This window comes from Clytia hemisphaerica, unplaced genomic scaffold (assembly GCF_902728285.1).
Source record: "Clytia hemisphaerica strain Z4C2 unplaced genomic scaffold, Clytia hemisphaerica genome assembly, whole genome shotgun sequence".
NCBI lineage: Eukaryota > Metazoa > Cnidaria > Hydrozoa > Leptothecata > Clytiidae > Clytia > Clytia hemisphaerica.
The window spans coordinates 1-11,777 of record NW_027103855.1 but is presented as its reverse complement, the minus strand read 5'-3'; the positions used below and the strand labels follow the sequence as shown (position 1 = coordinate 11,777).

The 11,777-nt window shown below is 34.6% G+C and overlaps 1 long non-coding RNA gene across 1 annotated transcript; it reads left to right on the top strand.

Annotated features, from left to right (window-relative positions):
* Positions 1-3,578: 3,578 nt before the first annotated feature.
* On the top strand, positions 3,579-4,785 carry LOC136808268 (uncharacterized). Its single transcript, XR_010846849.1, has 3 exons — positions 3,579-3,683; positions 3,997-4,165; positions 4,718-4,785. It is a non-coding gene; the product is annotated as an uncharacterized lncRNA (long non-coding RNA).
* Positions 4,786-11,777: the final 6,992 nt, after the last annotated feature.

Here is an 11,777-nt window from a genome sequence, read left to right as displayed (position 1 = left end):
TTGTTATGCAGTAATTTCTCCAAGATTGTTGACATTTAACAAAGTCCCCATGAACAAAGGGCTCTACGGTCACTATGGCCGTAACTTTACATCATACATGTACACAACATATACATCTGGACTTGCTTACTCGTATGCTATTCAAGGGACATTTCATAAATTCTTGCAACTTTTTCCCAAAAACTATTGTTTAATTTTCTTTCACCACAAAAAGGCTAAGCTTGCATAAGCCATGAAAGCTTCTCGGAAAGCTCCCTCCGAAAATTTCTCGGTTTTGATTGATGACTGAGTTTTGTTTTTTTATCCAAATTTTTGAAGTAATGTCGTAAAGTTCAAGTACAAGTTCATTTTTTATTTCAGCTGTGGGTTTTTGTAGTATCCCAGCCTCAATGACATCCCCCAAAAGAAACAGATTTGGGAAATGGTTAAGCAGGGATTGGGTTTTGATTTTGAACAACTTTACTTGAAGCGTGACTTCTTTTTGAGTAACCCACAATCTTATTGAAAGTGCAATTGATGACATACCTGCTTTAGGTGAGACTGGTATATTAATAGATTTTTCAGATGGTTTGATGAAACGTACAAGTATCACCTTTTTACCATAATTTGATCATCAGAATCACACCTGGGATTTTCGTATTTTGGGGAAATTCCCTTTCACCAAATAAGAAAATATAGCTTTTCTCGATGTTGATTCATTTGATTTTTTGCACAATGATGCCAAATGGCAATGCCTTAAATCTGATGGAGCCCGATTTTCGAAAAAAAAATATATATTTGGGCAAATTTGGGCCAAAAACTGCCTAAAAATAGGGTTTTTTGGACTTTGTGCAAAATCCTGTCATTACTTTTTTCTGATTTTTTGTACAAAGATGGAGGGCAAGATTCTCTAAATAATGGCTGAAGTGGTTTTTCCCGGAAAATTCTTATTCGCCTTTAAAAACTGATTTTCATATTTTGGGGAAATTCCCTTTAACCAAATAAGAAAATATAGCTTTTCTCAATGTTGACTCATTATTTTTGTCTGATTTTTTGCACAATGATGCAAAATGGCAATGCCCAAAATGTGACGGAGCCAGATTTTTAAGGAAAATTTTTTTGGGTAAATTTGGGCCAAAAACTGCTTAAAAATAGGGTTTTTTGGGCCTGAATGGTTTAAGTGATTTTCGTATTTGGGGAAATTCCTTTTTACTATTTTACATTATTCAACACACAAGCTTTATTTTTCCATTCTGAATTTTTGTACAATTATATTGTCACTTTTTTCTTATTTTCATCTGATGTTAATCACAAGGTATGTCCATTCAGCATGTTGCTCTAAATATGTACAAAATTTGATATCTACTAGTTCTCCTAGAGCATACAATTTTCCTTCAGTTGGTAGATTTATTGATGACCTTTGCGCTATTAATGATAGAGATGATTTTTTCTCATGTTATCATGATATCTATCCGGAAGAGCTACACTTGAAAGTTAAACATCATGAAACACATGCAACGTTTTTGGATCTAGATATAAGCATCGGAAATAACATCTTTCGCTACAAATTGTTTGACAAGAGAGACACCTTTCCCTTTTTCGTTGTGAGAATGCCACATAAAGATAGTAATTTACCATCAATCATCTTTTACAGTTCTATATATTTTGAGGTCAGTCAGGGAACTGAAAGATCTTTCTTGCGAAAACAAATTGTGAAGTGTTTTGATAGATTTCCAGAGACTTTTATGAAATTTGAAGAATCTTTAAATGATTTATATGCGCAACTGCATTTTTGAAAAATTGAAACATTTTTTTATATTATGTATTATTATATGTTTGTTATGTTAGTTTTTGAAGTCATTTTCTTTTTCGTTCTTTCCCGTGCAGACGGTTGCACGGACTTTAGGTGTCAAACCGGGTTCTGGGCCTACTTTTTGAAAATTTGTGTTTTTGATACTTGTATTTTGTCGTTCGTCTTGTTCTTGTCTCTTTGAACTTGTTTGTTTTGTCTGTTGTTTAACCCCTTTTTTGTTTCTTTGTTTTGGTGTGTGAGTTTTTGTTTATTTTTCTATGTTTGTTAGTTTGTTTGGACTGCGGGTCGGTTCAGGGTTATGGAATCTGGGGGAGGCTGAGTGTTGGACGTCCTTAACCCTATTCGGCCTAGGGGGAGGGGGCTGTTTCTGTTCGGAGGTCAAATTATTGGTAATAGCTCCTGAAATAATAGAGCTTTTGCCATGATATTTTCTGTAAATTCCTAATTTTTATTTAGCTTCAAAATAACAAAAAATTTGACACCTAAAAATTTTCACACCTTGAGCACCTTGACATTTCTGACAGGAAGGTGTCACAAAAATTGACACTTTTCCAAAAGTAATTTATTGAATATTTAGGATAAAATAAACATTTTAAGCTCAGGCAACTTTTTTCTACAGCCTCTGTTCGAATACAATAGCTATTTGTAAGAACAAAGGAAAATTTCGGTTTTTGCTCACTTTGGGCATGATGAGTGACGTCGTCAAATTTTTTTTTGTCAAAAGTTACCTTACGTGACAAGGATCTTGTGTGCCAAATTTCATCCAAACAGACCACCTAGATCAAAAGTTAAGAGGTGGTACAGGAAAAGCCCCCCCCTCCCCCTAGTTCTGAACTGCCCCTAAAAGCTTAGGTTGAATAGGGTTAAAACATGTTTAAAGACGCTGCACCTGTCGCAAGTCGGGGACTCCAGGTTCAGATTGCATTGGTTGGGTTTTTGATTGAGTGGTTTTAGGTGTTTGTTGTTTTGTTTTTCTGCTTGGCTTTTTAAACTTTATGTCTATAATAAAATTCTTATTTCTTGACAGAATGTTTGATTTATATATTTAAAAAAATGGAAAAAAACGTATAATTATAAAAATATATATCCCCGTTCTCCAATATTTTATTGTTTACCTTCAAAATGAGATACTAATTTCACTGTTTTCTTTGCTAGCAAGGCATTCTATAAAAGCAAATACAGAAAATCTGTGCGAGTGTGCCTGTAAAATAAAGGCTGTTTAAAGGGAAATATTTAAATGATTTTCATATGATGAAATTCGTTTTACATATACCACACATGCAGTTTTATATCTTTATCGAGGTATTACTCCTATTGCAGGGCAGGGTATCCTCAACTGTTAAAATTTGATTTAGGAATAATTCCTTACCATTTGCTTTTTTGGCTTGGCATCAGATATAGAATTTGTTCATTCTAATTTGTAAGTTGAACATCATAGGTGCTTGGTATCGTTAAATTGATTAGTTCTGTTTCAATCTTGATTAAGAAGAAAAGCTAAAATTTGAAACGTCCCTGTTTTTCCTTGTTCAAGTTGTAATTAAGCCAACACCACACCGGGTAAAAGTTTTCAGGTTTTATCTAGATATTCATCAAATGTACAAGGGCTGCTGTGGATTTCAAATTTATTATAATGATAATGTCTTATTACCAAATGAACTAGTCCTCTTGGGAACGACTGATCTCAGCATGTTTCTGATTTCTCTCAGTTTTATTTCCAAATCTTCAGCAATCTTAAATAAACATATTTAATCTATTTAGGATGATATTTCAAAACCTGAAATCTGAGTGTCCATTGAAAACAATTTGTTCATCGCAAATACTTGTTCACAAAAATAATCTAGGCATATGTCTATATGTCTGGAATGATTTTTTTCGCGACAGAGAAAAACAAGTAAGTGATAGGAAGTAAAAGTTTTCAAAAATTTTCATTTTCTATGTGGGTTATTTTTTTCATACGTAGTAGATCAATTCTAGCACAGTTGTCTCAAACTATTTGAGACAAAGAAATTTGAGACAACTTATTTTTTACCGGTGGACACACTGCCTAAAGGTTGTGAATTTAAAAAAACTGCAAATGTTACATTAACTGAGAATTTTGTTGGTACTTACACTTTCATCAGTAACCAAGCATGTCAGTGACTTGATTTCGTTTAAGTGCTCTCTGCATTCTCCAAACTTAGATCTTGATATTTTCATTCTTTTAGGCAAATCAACTGTTGGATGTTCTTGAACAAACTCTGAATCAAAAGATAAAGTTTATTCCTGCTCTGAAGTTTCATTTTTGCCAACCAGTGTCGAAGTGAACGTTTTTGAAATGAAGCGTTTTATATCTCCAACAACTGCCTCATCCAATGTCATGTAAACTGAATCCCGGTAGGTCCATGTTTCCTTTGTGTGTAAAATAATCGCGGACATGTGCTTACATGGCAATTTTGTTTTTATCCAAGAAAGGCAATCTCAATGTGGTTTGCGACGGTCAACTGATTAGGATATATCATTTTCAAAACTTTTAATTCTGTAGATGTTTTGTTGCTCCTCAATCCTCGTCTTATTGATATTCAGCACATTTGCGATGAGCAGTTTGTTTCGACAATGTTGGACAAGATCGCGTGGTTTGTAGATATTGGGGAATGTATTTACTATACTCTCGGTGAAGGGAAGAACATACCAAATTTTTGTCCTTGTACCTTAAACAAAAGTTGAAATTAATCAATCATGCAAACATAATTCAACTCAAAGTAGGTTTTAAATTCTTTGGTATTCCTACAAAGATTTTTCCATTTAGGCAGGTGAAGATTTTTTTCCACGAAGGGAAAAACTAAGAACAGAACAAGAAATTACTATCCATTTCTCTATGTTTGCTGCATTGACAATGCCTATTTAAATAATTCACAACAACTGTTACTTACTCTTTATATTTTTCAGGAAGGGATTTGCGTATCAATGTAGTCAATATACCAGAAACTGATTTGTCATTGGCCTGTTTAAGGTATTTATATTTTAAGTCTCTATTTTTTCGCTCAACCCCGTTGTTGGTATTAATTTCGATTGACAACAAATCCTTTCTGTAACAATAAACCCATATCTAAACAAAAATTAAAAAATGAATGGACTAGCTAAGTTAGTTCCTGCAGATAAAATTCTATATCATAACTAATATCACATTCATATTCTGCAAGACACAAAAACTGATAAGTGTATCGATCTTTAGAGCTTTCCATGCTAAATGACCACATGATCTTAAATTTCAACCTAAGCCAGTTCAAATCTTCTAAATGAAATCTACTTAATACCTTGCAACAAGGGAACCGGGTAGTCTCTAACCAGCTTCGAAGCTTTGACGAACCTTCGTCATTCCAAATGTCGCTTGATTTTAAGATTTCAATTCGAATCTTCATCTCCTCCTCTCTGTCTCTGAACTTGCTATCGGGCGCAACATTTGTAAAACATCCCTCTTAGTCAACCCCTTCCCATCATTCTCAACATCATCTTCCCTGCCATACATTTTCCCAGTCATTCCATGCTTTGTTTTGCTCAGCCACCGTTCCCAAGCCTGTTCTCGATGAAAATCGCATAGTAAGATGATTGTATCTAAAGAAATTGAAACAAAACTCTTTGCCAGTTTTAAAATTATTAAATCATTAACTTTCATAATACTATTATGTTATGCTCAATTTTTCATACACATGTATACAGGTAAAGTGAATAGAATGAAAAATAAATAAAAACTTGTATACAGTGTCCATTAATTTTTCTTCTATTTACAGCTATTTTCTATACTTGTGACTTTACTTCTAACGCTTGAATGTAAAACTTATAATTGTGAATATTACCTGGAAAAAGGGCTTGCAAAACATCTATTTCCTATTGACAATAATCCACCATCATAACTGTGAGGTTCCATTCTCGATTCCATTCTTTTAATTTGGCAAGTCCTTCGAAGATTAATTCTGTCGTCTCATCTTGGATAGCAAATGAGCCTATCACTTGATAGTCCACATTTGTTTTTGTGGCAACGAAGAACAACGGTAGCCTATATTTTGTGGTTTTCTGGGTGGCGTCTAATTGGCCGATCGCGTTTCCGTACTGCTTCATTAACCGTTTTTCGTTTGGATTTTGGTGGACAAATAGCAATCTTTGTTCTCTCTGATTTGTAAGCACATCAATTAGCTCGGCATTCTCTCCTTCCCCGTAGCTTCTAAAAAAAATATTTTCGTTTGGGGTTTCAGCTCGCCATTTCTTTATGAGTTCGATGACATTGGCTTGGTCATCTTTTGAGAACCTGTTTTTCATTTTCACTTTATTTATGTGGGCCCTTATGTCACTTTTTTGGGGGGTGGAAGCGTCTGTTATTCTCATTCGGTAGTTTTTTGCCCTTGAACAGGTCTTTACATAAAGCTCAAGGAGCGTTTTCACCTCGGGTAAGTTATGGCATGTCTCAAAAACCTGAAAATTACCATAATTTTTGAAGGCCATTAGCTGGCAGAAAATGGGGAAACCAATGATTTGCTACGAAGGGTACCATGATGAATTTTCGCTGTAGGGGTGTTACCTAATTGTTTACGCCCTTATTTTCGCGAAAAACCGCAAAAACTAAAAAATGCTGACGTCAGCAAAACTTGTTTTTTAAATATCTCCAGTTTGGCTAATGGTAGAACCATGAATTTTGGACCAACGTTGAAATCATTAAAAGGATCATTTTGCAAAAAAAAACTTTTCGAAATTTTGCTTTCGTCAGCAGAAATCAACAAAATACGAAATTTTGCAATAAAGTGCTGATGTCAGCAAAATTTCAAAAANAGAGATGAAACGAAAATACTCGGGTAAAACCGCAAAAACTAAAAAATGCTGACGTCAGCAAAACTTGTTTTTTAAATAACCCCAGTTTGGCTAAAGATAGAAGCATGAAATTTGGACTGAAGTTGCGTATCATTAAAAGGATCATTTCGCCAAAATTTTTTGAAATTTTGCTGACATCAGCACTTTATTGCAAAATTTCGTATTTTGTTGATTTCTGCTGACGAAAGCAAAATTTCGAAAAATTTTTTTTTGCAAAATGATCCTTTTAATGATATTCAACATTGGTCCAAATTTCATGTTTCTACCATTAGCCAAACTGGAGATATTTAAAAAACAAGTTTTGCTGACGTCAGCACTTTTTGGTTTTTGCGGTTTTTCGCAAAAATAAGGGCGTAGACAATTAGGTAACACCCCTACAGCGAAACTTCATCATGGTACCCTTCGTAGCAAATCATTGGTTTCCCCATTTTCTGCCGGCTAATGGCCTTCAAAAATTATGGTAATTTCCAGGTTTTTGAGACATGCCATAACTTACCTGAGTACTGATGTATCATGTAATTATGCTTTTTTAACGTTTTTGAGCGCAAAAACGTCTGGTCAGTCAAACGTCGGGGTCAAAGGTCTGACCCCGTAAATGAGTAGTAAAGGGTTTTTTATTAATAAACCTGCTCATAGAGATTCAAGCTGTATTAGCGTCGCAGTTCTTAGATTGGCAGGACCGGACTTCAATATGGAAAATAATGAAATTCTCACTAAATGATACAAATAAAGCCCAAGCCCTACAAGAATACCGGATTTTTTTTAACTGTCTTGGTGTAGTGAAAAATACAAGATAAACTCATATTGAAACTACCAATGCACGACTCCTCGCGAACAACGCACAACCCGCTCTAAATGGCCGATTTTTGGTTCGCGAAAATCCCCCAAATTCAAGTTTGACTTTTGACCTCAAAATTTTATCAATATTTCAATTTTTTTCTTTTTCAATGAAAGATACAACCTTTCAGCTCATTAAACAATAAATATTCATTTCTCATATAGTTTTTCCTCTAGCTCTAAATTAAGACTGTTGAAGTATCATAAATCCGCAGGTTTTGGATTTTGCAACTTTAACTTTGCTATAAGGTACCCATCTTTATTCAATATCTAGGTGTCTATATGAACACCCCTGTCTCACAGCCCCACTGGAACTTTTCTCCTCGGGATAAACATTACTATTGAATTCCAATTGGGGATAGAAATTCTATTGTTCCAAGGTTAATAAATCCAGTGGGGATGGTTTTGGAGTACAATTTTTTAACATTGAATTTCGAATGGGGATGAAATCAAACTCATTTTTCCAGTGGGGCTGAAATTTCAGGGTATTTTCCCAGCGGGGATGAAATCTTTGCCAAATTTTCCAGTGGGGCTGGAATTCCAGTGGGTCTGTGACACAGAGGTGTAGATGAGGTGAATAGATGTTCAAACTCACCCTGATGTGTATCAAAAAATAACTTTAAAAATGTTTATCAACTGTGACCAGTAAGGAATCTTCAAGCAAGACTCATGAAAGTGTGTTACCGAGGGTACATCAGACTAAGATTAGGATACAAAAATTCATTTCATTAGCTTTCTAAAAATTTACAGTTTTTCATCTGTGTATGGGCAAATAAGGTTGCGAAGAACCCTGTTTCGGGGGAATATTCTCTTCAAAAATCGTGTTTTTCGCGCATTGAATTTTTGAAGTGTGATAATCTTAACAATAATTAATTTTCATTAAAAATTGTTCTGATAACTTTTGGTTGCTAGTTAAAATGGCTACAAAAGAAGGCAGATGAATTTAACACTTTTCCCAAATCTCTGGTGACAAGTTTCTTTTGGCGTTCTTTACGTTCTTCGAAAAGAAAAAGATCAAAGCACCCAAAGGTGTTAAGGTGTGGAAAACATTTCGTTATAACTATGCACACATATATAAAGTCAACGAATGAACGAAAATATTTTGTATGTAACCTGGCTATTGACTCTACAGCATATTTTCCCAACCTCCAAACTTACAAGAAGAAAAGGTAGGTCTTACTCATTATTTTTTCGTTGTTCCATATTTTTTTATATTAACTATCAATTTTGGAGTGGGATTTAATTTGGTGATTGGTCAATTTTCTAAAATTTGGTGGGGATTCAATTTGGCAGGTGGGATAGGTTATAGGCTCTAGTTGACTAATTTTACTAAAAAATGAGTATTATCCATCGAAATTCTATTCTAAAAAGATTTTGTTGAATTATGTTAAAGACCGATTTTCTATATTCTTGCGTGGCTTTATTTGGCGTTTTTTCCCCACCAATATTAACCCACCTAAGTTATAATGGATTTGGTAATTGGTCAGCCTAAAGCTGAGCATTCAAATAGGTAAAATTTTCTTCCACCATCATCAGCATCATAAGACGGCAAAAAAAAAATCCGATTTCCCGATCGATCTCACTTTGATTTCTAAACTTTTTTCCGATCGGATTAACTTTTTGGGTACTTTTAGCGTGCGTTGTTTTTACAGATCATAATGTGGTGTTTCAAGATGGCGGCTCAAGCGATAAGTCAGATGTGATAAGTCAGTGTTGTACCAAAGTATTTCCAGTGTAAATTCTTGCAAGCTTCAATTTCTGTCATTTATTTTTTTAACTCGGCAAATCGAGCACATGATTTTCATCAAGGGGATTCTTTTTCTACATCTTTTGAAGGTTTAAAGCCGTTTGCTCAAGTTTTTGTTTATGTTGAATTTTCTGATACTTCTTATTGCTGCTTTTTATTAGTTTTTGCAATAAAAACATATTTTTCTTGTTTGCCTCTAGGTAGGATTGATGGTGTTATTGGAATTTGATAAAGTTTACAAAAGTACAGCTACTGTCTAAATTTGATAAAGCTTGGATGCAATCGTGCTTTTTTGGACTTGGTTTGGACGTGTTTGATAAGGCGAATCGCAAAAAAAAGCGTTTGGTTCCCGTCATTTCTACTTTAAAAAGTGGGGGTCATTCGGTCGGTCGGTCAGTCGAAAATATTTTTCTTTTAAGAAGCAGCTACATCTTGTTGAAAGGGAATCCGTGTGAACTGATCCGAATTAAGAAATTGAGAAACCGTGGATAAACTGGTTTTCGGTTTACTCTCCATTAGCATGCGGCTCGCTACTTCGATTTTCAAACTTGTAAACACAGAGCGTGCAGAGGTCGACAGTGGAAAAGCTTTCCGACTCTCCAACTCTACCTACTGACCGTAAATCAGGGTCGGTCAGATGACGGTAACCAAATGATGACATCACAGCTCCTATTATTGGACTTGTAAAATTATGACAAATGGTCTTTGAAATTTGATCAATTATATTAATATTACTGTATACAGTTTTTGTTGAAATTGATCTAACTATTTTTCACGCAGTTCCGGACGCAGATTGTGTTTTTCTAAACTTTTCTAACCTTGGCGCACGTTTGGACTGAATGATGGAATGGAATGAATGGCGATAACAGTTTATACATACCTCTTATCAGACTTGCAGAAAGCGGACTGCAGAAAGCTATGAAAAATGGTTTCTAGAATTTAATGAATTATACCGTCAAGTTACACAACATGCACACTCTCGTCACAACTTGCACAGTCATAACAAACAGATCCATCTGGTCTTCATTTAACATTTTTTTAAAGTTTAAAAAACACTGCCAGTGCTTGGCACAGAAGAGAGGACTCCCAGTTGAAATATTTGCTACTCCGCTGCCCTGTTGAATTTATTTATTATGGTCGTGTGTTTACTCCGCCAAGGCGGTAAAGCGATCACCCAAATTCATAGACCAATCAAAAGGGAGTTTAAAGCAAAATGGGGGAAAAATGAGCTTCCCTGCATAATTATAAATTTTAAGTTTTGCTTTCGATTATCATTTGCGACCAGCCAAGTCTTCAAGGTGGTTGTGTGCATGTTGTGTAACTTGACGGTACTAAACTACAAAATTTATTTACAAAGACTGGATGTAAATTATGTTTTTCTGACCTTGCCAAATTTTGGCTTTGACTGAATAGCAGTCAGTTTTTACGTACCTCATTGGCCTTGTAGACAACTGACAAATGGTTTCTGTAATTTGACCAAGTCTACCAAAATACAGTTCCTGTTTAAATGTTATAAATATGAACTACGTTTTGCAAAGATTTTGATGCAAATTGTTTTTTTCTGGAGTTTGCGCTTTGTGACTTAAAGTTTGTAGTGAGTAAGTGAGTGATAAGATCATATTAATAATCTTTCTTTCACGTTTTTGCATTTTCAAACCGTCTCTTTTTACATTTGAGTATCAGAGCTTCACAAAATTATTGCTCCACTTTTCTTTTCAGGTTTGCTGTTTTCGCTTAAATCCATTATAGAAATTTAAAACATCTGCTCTGCAGCAACAATGTTTTCAAATACTTTTCATTTTAGAGTTTTCTGAGTCCGAGACTGAAACCAGCAATGTTGAAAGCGAGTTTGGTATTCACTCTTCTTTTGATTTTGCCGTTGGTATTGGCAGATGGGGAAAACGATCTTCATCAAAAAGATTTGAATGAGAAGGAGAACGTGAAGAGAGGTAAGGTTTCGCAATTATTTCAATGGAATGAGAAATTTAAGGTTTATCTTCGTTTATATAAAAGGTTCGATTTGATAATATTCATAGGCGTAGCTAGATATCCTGCAAAATTTATGGATGAGAGCGGTTTTTAAGACATACTGTAATTATTGTCTTTGTTTTATCAAAAGATAATGAATATGTCATAAACGTCTGCACTCCCTCATAAATTTTGCAGGGTATCTCGCTACGCGTATATGCCTGAAAAATAAGTCCTCATGATTTGAATGTGGCTCTATGACCTATCATTATCATTTATTTTTTCATCAAAAACAATTGAATACTGTTTGAAAAACTTCTTTTGAACTCTCAAGTGATTTCAGAAATTTTCACTTTATCTTGCCATAATTTTCCGGAAACACTGTAAAGTCTGTTCTAGAAAATTGCAAGTCATATCTAACATCTTTTTGGACTGAATTAAATTTTTGGAAAATTTTAAAGGTCAAAAACTTCAATGACATATTCAACACCAAAGAAGTTACCATATTGATGATCTATCAAGAGCAAATGTATTTAAAGGGCTACCAATATTTCGTTACAGACTTTATCCCCATTCGCTGCCAGTTATGACTCT